The 21,242-nt window shown below is 39.2% G+C and overlaps 1 protein-coding gene across 2 annotated transcripts in view; it reads right to left on the bottom strand.

Moving 5' to 3' along the window:
* ZNF462 (zinc finger protein 462) overlaps positions 1 to 19,570 on the bottom strand; it is a 106,820-nt gene extending 87,250 nt beyond the window's left edge. Inside the window, exon 1 of one of the 2 annotated variants that reach the window (XM_044292037.1) lies at positions 19,164 to 19,570. The gene's annotated coding sequence lies outside the window, so the exon portion shown is untranslated. Of the gene's footprint in view, positions 1 to 5,131; positions 5,217 to 19,163 lie in introns of those variants that run through there. The other variant, XM_044292039.1, reaches the window with a different exon arrangement.
* Positions 19,571 to 21,242: the final 1,672 nt, after the last annotated feature.

The following is a 21,242-nucleotide window of genomic DNA, read 5'->3' as shown; positions in this document are numbered from 1 at the left end:
GCTGCCCGACTAATCCACCTCTCACCCTGTTACTCCTCTGCCTCTCCCCTCTGCCAATCCCTTCACTGGCTCCCCATTGTCCATTTTGTAGTTCAAAATTCTAACAAATACGTATAAAGCAGTCCACAACCTGTCCCCTCCATACATCTCTGAGCTACTTTTGAGATACATCCCCACATATAATCTCCGATCCTCACAAGACCTCCTTCTCTCCTCTTATTGCCTCTTCCCACAATCGCCTCCAAGATTTCTCCCGTGCATCCCCCACACTCTGGAACTCGCTACCCCAACATATCAGACTCTCACCTACAGTGGAATCCTTAAAAAGAAGCCTGAAAACTCAACTCAGACAAGCCTACAACCAGTGACCCTGCTGCTGCTATAGCACCATGACCAGCGTTACCCTCACCTACTGTGTCTTTCTTCCATACCATGTAGATTGTAAGCCTTCCCGGGCAGGGCCCTCTCTCCTTCTGTACCAGTCTGCAACTCGTCTTGTTCATGCTTAGTGCAATTGTCTGTATTATGTATGTGCCCCCTTATCATATGTACAGCGTCAGCGCCATGGAATGAATGGTGCTTTAATAATAAAAAATAATAAGAAAGAACTAGATTTTTGAAGTAGATAACATGTCTGCAATTGGTGTAATAGGTTTCTACCTGTTGTACAATGCAGTTGAAAAAGAATACCAACTCCATTTCTCCTCAGCACAATCCGCAGCTCATTTTATTTTCTAAGGAACAGATGATTCCTGCTTTGTAAGCACTTCACAGGAAAGCAGATCATCCAGTTATTTTCCCCTCTACCCATCCCCCAAGGTTAGACCTTTCTTCTCAGCTAAAGGATGCACTGCTCTGCTGAATATTCCTGGCACATGTTCCAGGGAGAGGAGACACTGCTTCACAGAAGCTATGCTTACAGCTTCAGAAGCAGCCATTTTAATGTAATGCTTGCAGACACAAAAGGCTTTTAGTCTGAACACAACATGGCTTCACACCATTTCAGTGTTCCTGAACTCAAGTCCACAATTCCATGCTCATGTAGAACCTTTTTAACATAGCATTTTTTGGTAGATGTTTGTGGAACAATTTAGAGTGCAACAGACAAAGACAAAAAATCATCAATAGGTGTGAAACCCACTGACTTCTTTCTTCTGGACAAAATAAAAGCACAGGTTAAGTTTATGAAAAAGAAGCTGACAATATCTAATCGTTTATAGGGGTTATCCTGCTATAAGGAGAGAGGACATCATCTGTTTGCTAGAGTCTAAATGACCTTTGTCAATCACCAGCCAGTCTGTCCACAACGGCAAACCTTGCCAACTGGCACAGCCTTCAACACAAAGGCTTTAGCTAAAAGGTTCTCTGAAAGCTTCACTGTCCAGGAGAACAAAATTTCATCAGCAATCCAGCATTTCAGACATCACCATGTGCTACAATTATGCCAAATACAACATAAGTTATGAACACCAAAGCCTTAGTGTTGAGCATTGGGTTGTTTTCCAGCATATATACAACCAACCATTGTGCATACTTGTCTACATTTCCATGGTTATGACTAAGAATATGCTAGAGCTTCTTCAAAAATGACTTTAATAAGAAGCACTTGGCAACTGGCATGAAACCAAAGATTGGCATCATTTTGAGGAAGAGTTCACTTGTCAAGCTGTTATCCAAAATAGTACACAGATTTTGGCTAGAATAATCTACATAGCTAACTACATCATGATAAATGTTATGGTTTTATATTAATTGTTTGCTACCTAGAAACAGTAAATAAATGTCTCTAGTTTCTAAATTTGGTATTGTTACAATCTAGGTGTCTTTTGGCGAACATAGAATACATTCAGAAGATAAGTATAGTAGACCAGTTCATGAGTATTGAGGAATATAGGAAAATCAATGGGTTCCTGCTCCTGTGTTGTATGTTCCCTATGTTCTTGATCACCTCCAGCTACACAGTTAAGGAATCAAATAGCTCACTAAATATCCTTTATAAGCAATGCTCATCTATTGTTGTACATATTGTAAACATCTAGGGCAAAACCCTAAACAAAAAATATTTAAGATTCCATATAAAAACTGAAAGAGACCAAATTTGTATCTCACCATATGATTTCCCCTCCCTAATATTGCCTGCATGCTTCCTCCTATAGTTTCTCTTTAGATGAGCGTAGTGATGGACACAAGAGGAAGAAAGAGTTTTGTAGAACATCATGCTTTAGGATATGCATCTAAAAGAACAAGTCAACAAAGTAACCAAGCTTGACCAATATATGAGTGGGAAGCTCATGCCTGAAGATTGAAGAAATACTTTAGTTGGCAAGATGTCTTTTTTTGTCAAGATTGCCTCCAGTGGATTCTCTCATGGAATATGAGAAGCCCTATCATGACCTGGATACATTAATTTGATAATTGTCTACTACATGTTTAATTCTACTTGATAACTACAATATGATATACCACGTGAAAAGGTCTTGAAATGCATGTACATCTCCAAATAACTGGGGAATCTTTCAGGAGTCTTTAAAATTATATTGAAGCTGAACCTTGAATGAAAAAGTTGTTTGATATTTATTACCTTGTGGAATATACCATAATAAAGATATTGCACAAGAAAAAAATACATATTGAATAGATGCCTCAACTATCAAAGCTGATAACATTTGGGTTAAATTGTTGAATCAATACGACATCTTTCATTTATAATACCAAAAGGGGTTATCTAAAATAATTCAAGTTGTAATTGAGATAATGAAACAAATTTTAGCTGTCAGGTTCAGTAACCTCAAAGTGTTACAAAAAGAAATAAAACTAGATCATCAGTATGAACAAAAGTTAATATTTAGCCCTAATTTCATATTATTCATGCCGTCCCCTGTGCACCACTCAACACCTCTTCAATGGGCACATAAGCATTTAAACTGCATGAAGGAAGAAGGTGGCCTGGTCTGACGGATCATGTGAACAGCGAGGTGCATATGCATTGCGTAACTAGTGAAGAGATGGTACCTGGACACTATGGGAAGAATGCAAGATAGCAGAAGCAATGTGACCCTATGAGCAATGTGACGCTGGAAAATCTTTGGTCCTGGCATCCATGTGGATGTTAATTTGATACATATCGTTGTTGAAGGCCAACTGTTAAAAGTTTTTAATGTTACGGCTTATTGGTGTACATATTTCGGATGTAGTTGGCAACATTAATTATTCTAATATATGGTTATGTACATAGGAAAACAAATAGCAATTACTGTTATATTTATATGTAATGGCATGAAACATCTACTTATGGAGGTATTTAAAACATGGAAAAAAAGACAGGCAATAAAACACTGTAGAATATCTAATAAAGCAAAAAAGACCCATAACATTTGATGGCAACCATTTCCACTCAGAAAGTCCAACATATAATAATAATGCTTCCAATAATGTTTGTATACACATTTGTGAATGATATAAGTAGATCTTAAAGAGGACCTGTCACCACTCCTGACATGCCTGTTTTAATAGTTTCATGCATTTCCCATGTAATAACAATTCTGGGGCATCTTTTCTTATGGCTCTATATTGTACCATTTCTTTATTATTTCTACTAGATCTCTTATAATTTAGAACATAAGCAACAATTCAACATGCACCAAAAGCACTGTCTATCAATGATCATAGATGACTCCATAAGGACCAATGTGTTGACTGAATTTTGACATCTATACATTCAGTGGCTGAACAGTCATGCAATATCATAGTATATGAGCTCTTCATTTAGGATACAAAATATGGTTGAAGAGTAACCAAGCTACAGTTTAACTGTTAATATCCATCCTAATTTTTGTTGCCAAATCATTGGGTTTAGCACTTATTTAGCTATTTAAGTGGTTATTCCATTTGTAGAAGAATTTGATGGAGACATGGACGATCTAACCATAGTTCATGCCTACACATATTCTAGCTAAAGTGTAATTCACCATTTTGATGGCTAATGGCTAAGTTGTAGGTGCAGCAACTAGTAATAGCTAAATTGCACCAATTATGTGATATGTATGTGATAGCTATGTAATAATTTACACTTGGTGAATACAGTTAAGATAAACCATACCAAATCCATTAATCTGGTAAGTCAAGAAAAGTAAACACAATTGCTCCTTGTTCTACATAATCTACATATTAGCATCTAAAATAAAATGAAAAATGCTTGCTTAATAATTACCAGAAAACCGATGCCCTGTTTTATATTATATCTTTCAATCAATGTACTTGCTGTAAACTGCTTTGTTCTTTACTCTAGTACAATGGGGCTGGTGTGCTGTCTGCTGTAATATGTATTAAAGCTCTACTGGATCAGATATTTCAGGAATCTGAAGATGCATGCCTGCACTTTAGGTGCCCACAGTGATTGCTAAAAAGAATATTACATTGGAACTGAGCTATTTTTCACTTTGCTAGTAGACTAAAAACCTTCTCTTTTTTCTTAAGCTACGGCTTTTGTTTCCCCCATCAATGAGTGGCTCTGCAATAGTCATCATTTAAGAAGATAAATAAATAAGATCCTTCAAGATCTTACTGCAGAGCACAAGACTGTGCTGTGTGGAAGAGGTTTCTATCTGCTGTAGATCAAATTACAGCAGTACATGAAGCCCCACCCTATGTCTCTTCAGCAGTCTAATACATCTCAAAACGTTTTTTTTTTCCCATGGTGTAGATGACTCCTGCATTCTAACCACCTCACAGAAAGCAGATCATCCAGTTTTCTTCACCATCCCCCAAGCTTAGACCTTCTCAGCTATAAAAGAAACACTGCTCTGCTGAGTACTTCTGGCACATGTTCCAGAGGCAGAAGATACTGCTTCACAGAGCTTTATTAGAAGCAGCCATTTTAAATGCAGATCTTCAACACAACATGGCTTCAGACCATCCCAGTGTTATTTGGCACAGAACACTGCTCATACAGAAATGCCTAGTATAAATGGATTAAAGAAGAAATACTGTGGCATGTTCACAGGAAGAGAAAGAGTTTAACCATCTAGATAGCTAGGTTCAAGTATGTTCCTCTTCAGAAATTTAGTAAAAACATCTCATGAAACTTACCAGTTATAAACTATGGAAACAAATGAGGGAAATAAGGACTAACCTGATAAGAAAACAGGTCATGTCCATATTCTTCAGCTCACATGGGAATTATCTTTTTGCAGAGTCCTCTGGGTGCTGGATTCCAAAGTCGAAATGACCTCTGTTAATCACTAAGCAGCCTGTCTGCATTAGCAAACACTGCCAACAGACACACCCTTCAACAGAAAGCCTTCAAGTGGCCTTTTACCAAGAACATTCACTGGAAAACTTATTGTGCAGTCTTTGGAGAAAAACTGAATTGCCTTCAGAGACCTTTAACAAAACCAATGTGGAAAATAAACTGAACTATCCTGGTTAGCATGCACTTCTAAATGCAACAATATTTGCACTGCATCATAATAAAACTATATGTGTACAAATTGCACGAGGAACCACAAAAACTCAATTCTTATGCTCATGTTAGGGAAGATATGGTTTGAACTTTGGCTCTTCAACCTTTTACACCTGCCTATTGTAATGTTCTATAACACATCTGAAGTGTTCTACAAATTTATTCTTCTGGTTAATTTACCCAACTAAAACATCTCCAGAAGGAGATTTATCTTGTTGAGACCAGCATGATCTATATCTGCTTATTAGCATAACAATACAAGTTCTTGTCAAGATTTGGCATTGGTAATGTGTTACACCCTGGTATTCTAGAGTAGTGTTCCTCAAGAACCCCCTACTGAAATAAATTAGATAAAAGTACTGCCAAGGCTATGATTATACAATGACACCTATTAAAAACTCAGCATAAGTATAGTGCTTTGCCATCCCCAACAGACCTAGTTCCACAGGTTCTAGATTATTTCTCGCATACAGTTAGATCCATAAATAATGGGACATCAACACAATTCTAACTTTTTTGGCTCTATACACCACCACAATGGATTTCAAATGAAACGAACAAGATGTGCTTTACCTGCAGACTCGGCTTTAATTTGAGGGTATTTACATCCAAATCAGGTTAACGGTGTAGGAATTACAGCAGTTTGCATATGTGCCTCCCACTTGTTAAGGGAACAAAAGTAATGGGTCAATTAGCTTCTCACCTGTTCCATGGCCAGGTGTGTTATTCCCTCATTATCCCAATTACAATGAGCAGATAAAAGGTCCAGAGTTCATTTCAAGTGTGCTATTTGCATTTGGAATCTGTTGCTGTCAACTCTCAAGATGATGTTCAAAGAGCTGTCACTATCAGTGAAGCAAGCCATCATTAGGCTAAAAAAAAAAAAAAAAAAAACATCAGAGAGATAGCAAAAACATTAGGCGTGGCCAAAACAACTGTTTGGAACGTTCTTAAAAAGAAGGAACGCATCGGTGAGCTCAGCAACACCAAAAGACCCGGAAGACCACGGAAAACAACTGTGATGGATGACCGAAGAATTCTTTCCCTGGTGAAGAAAACACCCTTCACAACAGTTGGGCAGATCAAGAACACTCTCCAGGAGGTAGGTGTATATGTGTCGAAGTCAACAATCAAGAGAACACTTCACAAGATGTAAACCATTGGTGAGCCTCAAAAACAGAAAGGCCAGATTAGAGTGTGACAAACAACATCTAAAAAAGCCTTCATAGTTCTGGAACAACATCCTATGGACAGCTGAGACCAAGATCAACTTGTACCAAAGTGATGGGAAGAGAAGAGTACAGAGAAGGAAAGGAACTGCTCATGATCCTAAGCATACCACCTCATCAATGAAGCATGGTGGTGGTAATGTCATGGCGTGGGCATGTATGGCTGCCAATAAAATTGGTTCTCTTGTATTTATTGATGATGTGACTGCTGACAAAAGCAGCAGGATGAATTCTGAAGTGTTTCGGGCAATATTATCTGCTCATATTCAGCCAAATGCTTTAGAACTCATTGGACGGCGCTTCACACTGCAGATCGACAATGACTCAAAGCATAATGCAAAAGAAACCAAAGAATTTTTTAAGGGAAAGAAGTGGAATGTTATGCAATGGCCAAGTCTGACCTGACCTGAATTCTATTGAGCATGCATTTCACTTGCTGAAGACAAAACTTAAGGGAAAATGCCCCAAGAACAAACAGGAACTGAAGACAGTTGCAGTTGAGGCCTGGCAGAGCATCACCAGGGATGAAACCCAGTGTCTGTTGATGTGTATGCGTTCAGGCTGTAATTGATTGCAAAGGATTTGCAACCAAGTACTAAAAATTGAAAGTTTGATTTATGATTATTATTCTGTGGGGGGCACATATGCAAACTGTGGTAATTCCTACACCGTTTACCTGATACCCTCAAATTAAAGCTGACAGTCTGCAGTTAAAGCACATCTTGTTTGTTTCATTTCAAATCCATTGTGGTGGTGTCTAGAGCCAAAAATGTTAGATTTGTGTCGATGTCCCAATATTTATGGACCTGACTGTATATCTCTAGGGCTTTTGAAGCTTTTTCTTTTTCACCTATGACCTAGTCTTTGAATTAGCTCATCATATTTGATCGTTGGGAGTCTGACACCCGGGACCTCTGCCAATCAGCTGTTTTGAGAAGGCAGAGGCGCTCCTTTTCAAAGCTTACAAAGCACAGTGCCGTACATTGTATAGCGGCTGTGCTTGGTATCGCGCTCAGCCCCATTCTCTTCTATAGGGCTCAGCTGCTCATAGGCCACGTGACACATGAACGTGTCATCATTCGGCCTAGGAAAAGCAGAAATAAAGGCTGAGGCACTACTGCGTGCGCTGCTGCCTTTTTAAACAACTGATCAGCGGGGGTTCCATCAGATACTGATGACCTATCTGAAGGATACAACATCAGTAAAAAAAATCTCAGAAAACCCCTTTAAGCATGTTATTAAAATCAAGTTTATCATGAAAAACAAAGTAAATGCTAGATTGAGGGACTGTCTACAAAGTAGTAAATGTAGCCCATAACTATAGACAGTGATCATGCCATTCTCTTTACCACCCCATTTCTTTCCTATACACCGATTCATAGAATTGTTGCTATATGTTTTTAAAGTAAAACTAAAAGGATATTTTGTAGAGGGTCATGCCATTCTCTTTACCACCCTATTTCTTTCCTATACACCGATTCATATAATTGTTGCTATATGTTTTTAAAGTAAAACTAAAAGGATATTTTGTAGAGGGTGTACATCTATTTTTTTAGAGCGGTACATGATCCTAATGAAGAACTGATAAGATTTGGTCTTATAATAAGGTTCAATTCAGACGTCCATAGTGTTTTGCGGTCAATTGCGGACCGCAAAACACTGACACCGCACATCGCCGGCACTCAATAGATCATTCCTATTCTTGTCTGCAGCTGCTCTATTTTATTCCGGAGTCGCGGAACGGAAATACAGATGCAGACAGCACACTGTGTGCTGTCCGCATCTTTCCAGCCCCTTTGAAAATGAATGGGTCCGGACCCATTCAACGGATGTCTGAATGGACCCTATCCCTGTACTATGAATAAATTCTTATGGTAAAATTGCTATGGTCTATCTTAATATGTAATTATGGCATCAGAACAGAAATATAGCCGTTATGTGGCATAACTGTACATTTTTTTTTTTTTCATACAGTTGATGCAATCAACTATTTCTGTCCTCTAACAGTTGCAACACCTTACATTTCAACATTAAGTATCTTAAGTTACTTTGAACTATATAGAAATAAATATTATGCTTCATTTGGTTATGATTAGTGTCAACGAAGGAGGACCTTGTGCTAAAATAAACAAAAATTCAAGTTTTCCCCCATTAATCTGCACTGAATACCCCATAATGAGAAAGTGAAAACTATTCAGAACCTTTGCTATGACACTTGAAATTGAGGTCTTGGGGCCTCCTATTTCTCTTGAGCATCTTTCATATGTTTCTACACTTTGACTGAAATCCACCTTTGGTAAATTCGGTTGATTAGACATGATTTGTAAAGACACACCCCTGTCTTTAAAAGGTCTCACAGCTGAAAATGCACAGATTTGGAACAGGGTACAAAAAGTTCCCAAGAGCACGAGTGGTCTCCAATATTTGTAAATGGTTTTACAAAGTTTGAAACAATCAGAACTATTCCTACAGGCCGAAGAGGATGGACAAATGTCTTTTTTCAGCCTTGTATACTATGTTACTATGTTACATCTAGCTGCCCCACCAAACTAAGTAATCAGGAGAGGAGGACCTTGGTAAGAGAGGTAACCAAAAACTCAATGGTCACTTTGGCTGAGCTCCAAAGATCATGTGTGCAGATGGGAGAAACATCTAGAAGGTCAACCGTCACTGAAGTGGCAAGAAAGATAGCTCTCCTCATTAAAAGACACATGAAAGCCTATTGTGGAGTTTGCAAAAAAGCACCTAAAGGATTCTCAGACCGTGAGAAACAAGATTTTCTGGTCTAATGAAATTACTTTTTCTGTGTTTTTCTGTGGCTGGGACAGGGAAACTCGTCTGGGTTGAGGGAAAGCTGAAAGGAGGAAAGTACAGAGATATTCTAATTGCAAAGCTAATCCAGAGGATCTGGACTCTACTGTGGACTTCAGACTGGTATGAAGGTTCCCTTTCATACAAAACAATGATCCTAGCCACATAACCAAGGCAACAGAGAAGTGGCTTAGGGACAACTCTGTGAATGTCCTTGAGTGGCCCTGTCAGAGCCTCTGATTTGAATTCAATCGAACATCTCTGAAGAGACCTGAAAATTGACCTGAAAATGGCTGTCCACTGACGGTCTCCATTGAACCGGAGGTTGGCAGAACCTCACAAAATCTAGGTATGCAAACCTTTGACATGCTGACATAATACCCAATAAGACTGATGGATGTAATCACAGCCAAAAATTCTTCAACTAAGTACTGAGTAAAGGGTCTGAATACTTATGTCAATGCAAAATGTTAGTTTTTCCTTTTCTACAAATTAGCATTTGAAATTGTGTTTACTTTGTCATTATAAGGTACTGGGGGACATTTACTAAACATGTTGCGCCAGAATTATGGTGTAAAATGTACCAAAAAGAATGGTGTTTTGATTTGCGCCAAATATATCAATTGTTTTCTCTAGAAATCACGCCAAAAATGAGGTCTAAATGTCAAAGTGGGCGGGGCTATCAAATTGGTGCATGGTATGCTTCATTTATCATGCTCTTATCTGCAGAAATTGCTCAAATTGCGGACAATTAAGCCAGATTATGTGGTGGTGTTTTGTGTAAAAATTTGCATTCATGGCAGAAAGATGCGACTTTTTGTCAAAAATTCACATTTATGAAAACAAAACCAATTTGTGGGAACAAGGATGCACTTATTTTTTTCTAATAGAAATGAGCTAAACTGTAGGGTTCAGTCAGTAAATTGACATCCAACAAAAACAAAACAATAACAAAAACGTCCCGAGTCTGACACAAAAGTCGCAATTTACCATTGTAAATGTCGCAAATATGCTTCAAAAGATGCAAATATGTTTCAAATGTCTTAAGTGTGGTCTGACACGGGGGGCTGAAATGTTGCATTTTAGTGCCACTGGTGTTAAAATTTTGCAAATAGAAATAGGCGGATAATCGGGTTTATATTTTAAAAAGTCACATTTTAAAAGTTGTGTGCACCTTTTGATATATGAGGTTAAACAAATCACCACTTTTAATATGCAATGTTAGTATTTTTTTGGCCGCAAATTACATCACTATTGATAAATGTCCCCCATTGAGTCCAGAATGATAGGGCAAAACCTGAATTTTTTTAAATGTTAAAAAATAAAAGAGTCTGAAGAATTTCTGAATGGACTGTATCCACTATTTGCGAACTTGAAGCATATATTGAAATAATCTATGCAGTTGTTCAGGTAGTTATTTTCATTAGTGACTTCATCTTATTTTCACATTGTGTTTTAGCTCTTTCCTTGAGCCCTGAGTTTCCAGTCAGAGCATACGTTTGAAAATGTTATTTTGGTTTTAAGCTATCCCCATATCCACTGTACATGTACGGTGGATGTCAGGTCTTTAAGCCTTGCACCCATTCATGAGCAGAGCAGGAGTCACAGCCATCAGATGTTAGAAACAGCTTTGATCATGAACATGTGACCAGCCATTTAGAAGGAAAAAGCTACCTTCAACCCCTAAACAGTCTCTTTGCGATGTGATTGCAAGAGTAGTTTGGTTGCTATGGCAGCCAGGAGCCTTGTGAAGTCTCCCATACCTGATTTAGAACAGTTCCTATTGCAGTCTATGGTATCAGACATGTTGAAAACCCCTAGGGGGGGCTAAAAATAAAGTTAAAAAAGTAAAAGTTTTAAAAAATATAAAAGAACCCAAAAAGAATCAAACATTTTAATCACCTGTCTTTTCCCATTTTACATATAAAAATAAATGAAAAATTAAACATACTTGGTGTCACTGTGACCGAAAATTACTTAAAGAGCAACTGTCAGCAGATTTGTACCCATAAACTAGCTGACCAGTTGCATGTTCGCTTGGCAGCTGAAGGCATCTATGTTAGTCCCATGTTCATATGTGCCCCCATTGCTGAGAAAAATATGCTGTTTTAATCTATGCATATGAGCCTCTAGGAGCAATGTAGGCGTTGCCATTCCATCTAGTTAAAAACAAAAATGCAAAAATACCCAAAAAGCCGTCTCGGGACAGGGATGAAAAAATTGTTAAAAAATTATTCTGCTTTAAACATCAATTAGCAGCAGTAGAGAATGCTACAAAACACTGCCTCTTGATAGATAACAAGGAAAGCCCACTGAAAATTATGTAATCAGCTTATTATCTGGGGATCCTTCTACCAAAAAGAGGATTTGTCCAAGGCAAACGATCCTTTTATTAGGTGCCATTTTACCGAGTAAACATAGCAAATGGTTCAACCATCAGTCATGCCTTGTAAGCAGAAGTGGTGAAATCAGTGGACATAAACACAGAACACTTACAATACAATTTAGTACATTGGTCTACTGATGTTGGTTATAAGCTAGTAATTTTAAATGGATGTTTTCTCAACTATTTGTTGCTCATATTTGGCTTGCGAAGGTTGATATTTTAGATGACAACAACCATAAGTAGTAAATGACAAATCACAGATCAATCTCGGCTGGGATATATGGCCTGGTCCATGCTTCTATTGATGGTATTTACATCTGCAGTTTGGCATGAAAATATTCCCACAGATCACTACAACAGTGAAGTCCAGCATGGCAGGTCAACTTTTCCACAGGTGTCTGCCTTCAATAGTCATCTGTCATGTTTGATCTTGTGAAAAGCCATGGTCTAAATGCACTTCCTGAAACTCAAGTGTTACATTAAAGGACAATCCTATTGGGATTTCTATTACCTGTTAAGGTCCTGGAATTTGTCTATAGGTATCAATATAAACAAGTATTTAGTTTTTCAGGTTAACAGTTGAACTTAAAGGGATTGTCCAATTTCACGATATTGATGACCTATTCGCAGGATAAGTCATCAATATCATATCAGTAGGGTTCCATCTGCTGGCACCCCCATCGCTCAGCTGTTTGAAAGGGAAAGGGTGCTCATGCAAGTGATAAATCCTCGTTAGATTTTACCTAATGTTTGCTATCTACTTTGTAGTGCCAGTGCAGTGTAGTTATAGTTTCCTCTTCCATTTAAGTTAACGGAATAAAAAGCTGTATTTACCCTGCACCACCATTACAAAGAAGATGGCGAATAGGTTGGGCTCCTTCAAACAACTGATCGTAAGGGGTGCTGGGAGTTGGACCACACTGATCTGATATTAATGACTATTAATAAGGATAGGTATTTTGCTAAATCTACTTATAATTTTCTTCCAATTTGAGATTAAGTATGTTTACTTGTACTTGACCATTACATCAGTTAAGTTGTGTGTCAGTCTTGGTGTCAACAAAAAGGCCAATAGCTAACTGCATGCACATATAGTTCTATGTAAGTGTGATGTGCGTATAATAGTATACTGCAAACATTATTCAAGTTATCAATGTCAGGTATTACAATGAATCCATTCAAAAGCATCTCTGTTAAATACTCTTTCATATAAAGGCCCTCTGAGGTGAGCATGTCTGCACTAAAGGATGTGGGTTTTGAGTAGCAAATGGTTTGTTAAGACTAGTTTCCTGGACCTACTGGATTGATAGTAAACCCTTTATCATTGCACTATAAAAGACATGAAATAAGAGCATCATCCAATTGAACACTATTGTGTATATATACCCCTTTTCATATCTACCGTACAGCGCCATGGAATGAATGGGGCTATAATAATAAATCATCTTAATACTTAATGGACAAAAACATGAAACTATGGGACATACTGTATGCCACATACAAGGTAACTAATTTCTGTGGTTGAGATGTACAAAGGTGCAAGTACAGTATCTTACAAAAGTGAGTACACCACTCACATTTTTGTAAATATTTTATTATATCTTTTCATGGGACAACACTGAAGATATGACCCTTTGATACAATGTAAAGTAGTCATTGTGCAGCTTGTATAACTGTGTAAATTTGGGGTGCCCTCAAAACAACTCAACACACAGCCATTAATGTCTAAACTGCTGGCAACAAAATTGAGTACACCCCTAAGTGAAAATGGCCAAATTGTACCCAATTAGCTATTTTCCCTCCCAGGTGTAATTTCAAAATTGATATATGAGTGCTGCCAGCATTGCTGCAGAGGTTGAAGGGGTAGGGGTTCAGCCTGTCAGTGCTCAGACCATACGCCGCACACTGCATCAAATTAGTCTGCATGGGTGTCGTCCCATACGGAAGTCTCTTATAAAGATGATGCAGAAGAAAACAGTTTTCTGAAGAAAAGCAGACTAAGGACATGGATTACTGGAACCATGTCCTGTGGTCTGATGAGACCAAGATCAACTTATATGGTTTAGATGGTGTCAAGCGTGCGTGGCGGCAATCAAGTGAGGAGTACAAAGATAAGTGTGTCTTGCCTACAGTCAAGCATGATGGTGGGAGTGTCATGGTTTGGGGCTGCATGAGTGCTGCTGGCTCTGGGAAGCTAAAGTTCATTGAGGGAACCATGAATGCCTACACCTACTGAAGCAGAGCATGATCCCCTCCCTTCACAAACTGGGCTTTAGGGCAGTATTCCAACATAATGCCCAAAACACACCTCCTAGACGACCACTGCCTTGCTAAAGAAACTGAGGGTAAAGGTGCTAGACTTGCCAATCATGTCTCCAGACCTTAGCCCTATTGAGCATATGTGGGGCATCCTCAAACAGAAGGTGGAGGAGCGCAGGGTCTCTAACATCCATCAGCTCCGTGATTTCATCATGGAGCAATGGAAGAGTATTTTAGTGGCAACCTGTGAAGCTCTAGTGAACTCCATGCCCAAGAGAGTTAAGGCAGTGCTGGATAATAATGATGGCCACACAAAATATTTACAAAATAAAATACACTTTGGACACTTTTGTATATCGTTACAGTTGAAACAGAGAGATGCCTATTTGAGAGGCAAGAGGACTTATGAGACATACCGCAGTACACTATGGCATTATGGGCTGTCCAACATCTTTATCACTGTCTTGTTTTAAGCCCTATAGGCAGCAATCTTGACAGGGTACAACTTTGTAATCTATGGGCTCTTCTACATCTTCACCACTGTCCTATCATAAGCCCTATAGGCAGAATCTTGACAGGATGCAACTTTCTAATGCATAACTTGTCCCAAGTGTTGCCTATGGAATAGTACTTTATGAAAGTACTCACTTTTGTTGCCACATTATTGGCTGTGTGTTAAGTTGTTTTGAGGGCTCACCAAATTTACACTGTTATACAAGCTGTACACTACTTTACATTGTATCAAAGAGTCATATCTTCAGTGTTGTCCCATGAAAAGCTATAATAAAATATTTACAAAAATGTGAGGGGTCTACTCACTTTTCTGAGAAACTGTACACTTTTGTATAGCGTTACAGTTTAAACAGAGAGATGCCTATTTGAGAGGCAAGAGGACTTATGAGACATACCGCAGTACACTATGGCACTATGGGCTCTCCAACATCTTTATCACTGTCCTGTTTTAAGCCCTATAGGCAGCAATCTTGACAGGGTACAACTTTGTAATCTATGGGCTCTTTTACATCTTCACCACTGTCCTATCATAAGCCCTATAGGCAGAATCTTGACAGGATGCAACTTTCTAATGCATAACTTGTCCCAAGTGTTGCCTATGGAATAGTACTTTATGAAAGTACTGAAAATATTTTCTGAAGGGGTTGTCCAACAGCCAAAATGAATTTCCACCGGGAATGTACCACTGAGCCTCTGCGGTTCACATACCACTCTGAGACACATCATCACTGAGGCCAGTAAATGACTGCAGCAATGCACATAAGCACAGATGGGATATCACACTAAGGACCAAAAGAAGTGAGGATGGGACCCTTAGCACTGGAATGAACAGTTGAGTGTATTTTTCCTTATTTTACACACATTCCAAGTGGTAATTCATGTTTGTACTGGAATCAGACAACCTCTTTAAGGTCCACACTGAAAATGAATAAAACAAGGCACAAAAAATATTCTTTATTGGTGAATTAATATGAATAATTATTGATAGAAATAAACTCGTTTGTTTATAAGGTGCAAACAGAAACTTTGAGTAGATTTTACCATTTGATTTAAAATACCCTTAATGAAGAAAGATGTCAGTAATGACATGTTTAGCACATTGATGATGGCCTAGACCAGTGATGGCTAACCTTCAGCACTCCAGCTGGGTTAAAACTATGACTCCCGGCATGCTCCATTCATTTCTATGGAGTCCCGTGAACAGCGAAGCAAGTGTACATCTTGCAAAATTGTGAAAATATTAAACATAGTATATGAAAAAATGCAGAAGGCGTCATTGTGTAATAAATTAGCTTTATATACAAAACACTATACAATCCTTTTTATAAACATAAAGCTACTGTTACTCGGTGATCAATCACCTTTTAGAGATCTGGACAGAAACCAATCATCTACCATAAGTCAATTACATAAAATAAAAAAAATTAAAAACTACACAGTCGAAAGCAAAAGACTCTGTTACACTATGTAGTTGCAATAACAGAGTACTGCACCTCAAGTGAAGTACACCGATGACGGAAACTACGCAGTGAACCGAACCTTCTGCTTCCTCCCCCCCCCATGGAATGGAAATAACTGATGGGTTCGGATGCTGGGTATCAAAACCCCCACTGTCTGATCTGATATTATCCTGAAGATAGGTCATTAGGTCAAAAACTATAAAAAAAACAAGCCTGCACAAAGACTTACATGTCTTCTCTGTTCATTAGAAAGAGAACCATTTCTCTAACGCCACTTGTGGAAGTGGCTCCCTATGAGTCAAATTGGGACATGACGAGGCAAAACAGCCAAACCAAATATCCATCCATCCATGGCTTGGCTTTTTTGCCTCGTCATGTCCCAAGGCTTGTTAAAAAATTGGATTTTGACTCTTTTTCCTTGGGAGATACCTCTTTACATATTGTTTTCCTATACGCATTGCCAATTAGTCTCTATACCATGGAGCACTTCCAGTAAGTGCCCACACAGGGCTAGTCCCTTTAAGGAAAGCAAGTACCATACCTAGGCTGTTCATTAGACAATGTTATTTCGCATGTGGTAGAAGTTCAAGAGATCCCTATAGGGAACATGAAATGCCATGTCATGCCAGTTAAGTAGAATTTACATTGTAATTTGTCAGCTTGATTCCTTAAAGCAGATTTTATTTTTCCTTTATAGATAACATAGAGAGAGGTTATCCTCCAACCCAGGCCTGCATCTAAGAGACAAACAAACAAAAATTTTGCCTTTTATATAGTACACTATATATCCGTAGGGGGTCATTAAGCTGAAATATGCCTATATGCGACTTCTCCCCGCTCATGCCAGGTTTAAAATTATGGGCATGGCGTGGGTGGGGAAGACCATCTCATTTACCATTTTCTACGACTGAAACAGCTGTCTTACATTTAGAACTCCCGGAGGATCAGCCGAAGTTATGATGAGGCCAGTGCCTCTTCATAACTTCGGCAGAACCACTGTTAGCTTAGGGGTTTAGGGCTCCAAAACACTGGTCTTAATAAATGTGCCCTATAGTGAATTTATTGCAGCTGCAACAGCATAAAGGGCAGCCATTTTTTAGGCTTAATCAAGGCTTAAAGTGTACCCATTAGCGTACTTTTCCTTAGCACCTTTGATGATGTCACTTAAGTGGTTGTCTCAAATCTTGTGGGCAGATGGGCACTAATAAATAAGTGAGGTAGGAACCTCACCACTTTTATCTAAGCTGAAAGGATTATCTAGGCTCGAATACTAATTTTCATCCTTTGTTTAGGATTCTCATTTCTTGGCCAATGTTGAGAATGATTAGAAACATAGTCATAGTAATGCTGAATTTCCTTTATGGTGGTGCTAAAATAAAATTGAACATTTACTGCTCGGTTTCCACACTGATTACAGCTCATTGTTGGGGGTCTCAACAGGGTGACACTTTTTCTCAGCTTATTTTTTAGGAAACCTTCTATAAAGTAGGGATTGTGCAACGTGGACAACCCCTTTAAGAGTAATTGAGATAAACAAATCTCATGGATGATCATAGCTTTCCATGTGAGCTTCATATTGCAAAGTAGACCAAACTCCACTGGTTCTAAGAAGAATAAGAGCTGATAGCTGGAGGGGTTGTTCAAAATGGGCAACAACTTGAATTCAGTGTGTTGTGGAACCATTGGATCCATTTTCAGAAAAGAAAAACCTGTGGTTTAATGAAAATACAACCTTACATGTTGAATGAAAAGTGACAAAAAACATTGCAGTTTATGGGTTTATACAACTCAATTCAGAAATTAGTATCTAGAAAACATGCAACATCAAACCAATCTATTTAAATCTGTTCAGGAGAACATCATGCTGATGATTCACAACCATGTTTTTTCCTGCAAGGCTCCATATTAGCTTCCTCTACTTTGAAGCCTTCTGTCCTCCATTTTCTGGTTGAACTTCAGTATGACTTATGTTACTTCACTTAGACCATGGCTTCCTCCAGCAACCAGTAAAGCCACTTCCTCTCAAAAACTTCAAGTGACCTTCTTAAAACTCACAGGGAGAGCAGAAATTCTAATTTAAACTGCCTACTTGAAGGTCCTCCTGAAAATACAAATCCCATTAGCTGAACACGGCATTTCTAGGGCACCTTTGTTGAACTCAGCTTAGCAGACAGTTATGAGAAGATGGTTACCAGAAGGAGGAAGCTTCATAATGAGCATGGTGGAGCAGCTTTGTGCTATGAAGTCTGGACAGAAACCAAAACAGAGATACTGTTAATGGAGAACAGGAAAGGCTAGGTCTAGGAGGAACTCCAGCTTCTAATAGCTCTGGCCATGCCAGCTCTGTTAGACTGGCTAAAGAGTGTACTTTCCATACAGTACATGGAATGAGAGAACAGCAGCTTTAGCTGCTCTCCTTCAAGGTTCTCCAGAAGCACAAGCCTTGAGCTAAACAACAACCTCTTCCCTCCCTCATAGGCAAGATATTTCAACCCATGATCCAACCTTCCATGTCAACACAGCTTATGAGGGAGGGATACCAAGAAGACCTCTTAATATGCAAGGGGAGGGTATGGGGAACAACCCAAACCATGCACTGATTAAAGAGGTCACCCTGTCATGTTGGCCATGCAGCCACCGAGCCATCTGTAATGTTCCATATCCCCTGCTGTGTCTGTCACTACCTGACTCCACATATATACAGAAGTGCAAACAAACATCACCTTCTTATTCCCTTGCCTTTCTCCTCAAGCTCGTTTTAATCTCCACCACATGGGGGTGTCTGGGTAAAGGAGGGGGGTCAATTAATGAATTCATTAATTAGCCGCCCTTCTTCTCCTCCTCCTTCCATATCCACCACCACCACCACCTCCTTTCTTCTCCAGACAGCTCACCAAAGAGGCTTCCCACCCCTCTACAGTATTGTAAAAGCCACCCCAAACCGCAGATCATGACAAACTCCAGTATTCTCCTGGTAGACATCACAAATATAAGGACACAAACAATAGCAATTAAGGAGAAGATGACTGGAAAGGCACACTTACAGAGCGCTCTGGACGTGGCTGCTCCAGCCTCTTGTTGTCCTCCTCCCTCAGATAATAGCGTTGTGCCTAGGTAGGTGGAGAGATGATGGCTCTCCTCTTGGAGTTCTTTCTTGCTGCTACTCTGAGCAATGGAGGATTGCCATCTTCCTTGCTTTATTTCTCCTCCTCTCTCCTTCACTGGCTGCTGCTTCTCTGCAGCTGCAGATGACCTGAAAGATCCGTCTCTCTCACTGAGTGTGTATGTGCGTATGTGTCTCTGCCTCTCTCTGAATAATGAGCAACCAGAAGGGAGAGGGAGAGTGAGAGAAGACAATCTCAACCACACAAAACGCTAGAGCACCAGGGGGTGCACAAAGTCTTTCTAAAAGCAAGGAACGTGGAGACATGTCTCCTATCTCTGGAACGCGTGCTAGAAATATTCAGTAGAGCAGGGCTGAGATGAAAGGACTAAGCTTGGGGGATGGGGGAAGGAGAAAAAAGAACTTTTCTTTCTGCTTCTCTGTGAAGTGCTTAGAATGCAGTAGTCATCTGCACCATGGAGATGGAACACTTTGAGATGTAATGGACTGTATTGAAGGAACATGGGGTGGGGCTTCATGCACTGCTGTAATGTGACCTACAGCAGATAGCCACTTCTTCCATTCAGTCCAGGATGGGAGCAATCTGGAGCAGCTTGCTTCCTAAATATGGATTGCTAATTTAGATCACTGATGTAGCTAAAGTATGAAGGAAATTTTCAGCCTTGCTTGTAGCAGAACAATACAGGTGTACTGAATGTTCCTACAATAAAATTTTCTTTTGTTGACAAAACATTGTTGTTATATCTTGAATTTGCAGTAATATCTTCCATTAAACTTTCTACTATCTTGCATGATTCTGGAAAAAAATATAATGATGATGGTCTTCTGGTCTTCTGGTGTGTATCATACTTAACCCCACCCAAAAACCTTGTTTTTGACTATAATAATCCCAAAGTTTCCTACACAACCTAAGTCATCTTGAATAGAGTCTAGCATGCTGAAATCTTGTTGCCTTTCTTTGGGAAATTTTCCTGCCCTTTTGTCTGTAAAAACTTGTAGGTAAAGAGGTGTTAACCAGTGAAATTTGGTTTTCTAAGATAATTATTGTTGTTCATGGTAAACAGAAATGTATTCTTAGTTTTTCACAGGATCATCTTTACGTTACCAAGAACAAAAATTCATGTTAGCCTCTTCCATGTCTCACAAGAACAGTGACAGCAAAATTAGCTCTCCAGGGTGAAGATCCCTTCCTAAGTGGACTCCTGTGAATGTGCATAATCTTTTCCAAACAGCTTGCTGCTGTCTATTATGACGTTGGGGAATAAATGATGATGAGGATCCTTTGTTAGGTAATGTCGCTTTAAACCGATCTACATCCAAAAAACTGAAAATTCCCCAGGTTTCTTACTCCACCCAAGTCATGTTCAATGGAGTCTAGCATTCTGATGATAGCCAACTAGAAGGAATATGCATAGTCTTGTAAATATACATAATTTTTTCCCAGTGATCTTGCCACTACCTAGCCTGATGCTGGTGAAGATATGATGATCATCTTATGGTAGGTAATGTAGCATTAAACGAAGCCTCCATCCAAAAACCTGAAACAGTCCCTAAGTTTCCTTCTCTGTCCAGGTCAAACTCAATGGACTGTGGCATGCTGATGATAGTCATCTATGTTTCCTCCATATCAATTTTACTCGTGAAGGGTCAGCAAAAGAAGCTCCCCAGTGTGATGATGGCCTCCTATGAAGGTGAGTGGGAGACTAGAGTGACACACATTCAAACATGAATTTTCAATCTTTGAGCAAAGCTAAGGCAACCACTATTCACAAATTAGTACTGCCCACCCCAATGGCTCCTTTACACTGCCCGATGCAACAGAAGTGTTCCTTCCCAACAATCACCTGCTTGTCAGTGGAGATGATGACTGCATTTAAGTGCAGTGATCCCCTCCATAGTATGGGGAGGAGTGATCACTAATGCCATCACTCATCCTTTTACAGAATCATTGTTTGTGGGCAGCAGAGTGCTGTTTAGACAGCACAATCTGCTGCCCACA

Source organism: Bufo gargarizans, chromosome 4, assembly GCF_014858855.1.
Source record: "Bufo gargarizans isolate SCDJY-AF-19 chromosome 4, ASM1485885v1, whole genome shotgun sequence".
NCBI lineage: Eukaryota > Metazoa > Chordata > Amphibia > Anura > Bufonidae > Bufo > Bufo gargarizans.
Note: the sequence above shows the minus strand (reverse complement) of the source record. Positions and strands in the feature narration are given on the sequence as shown.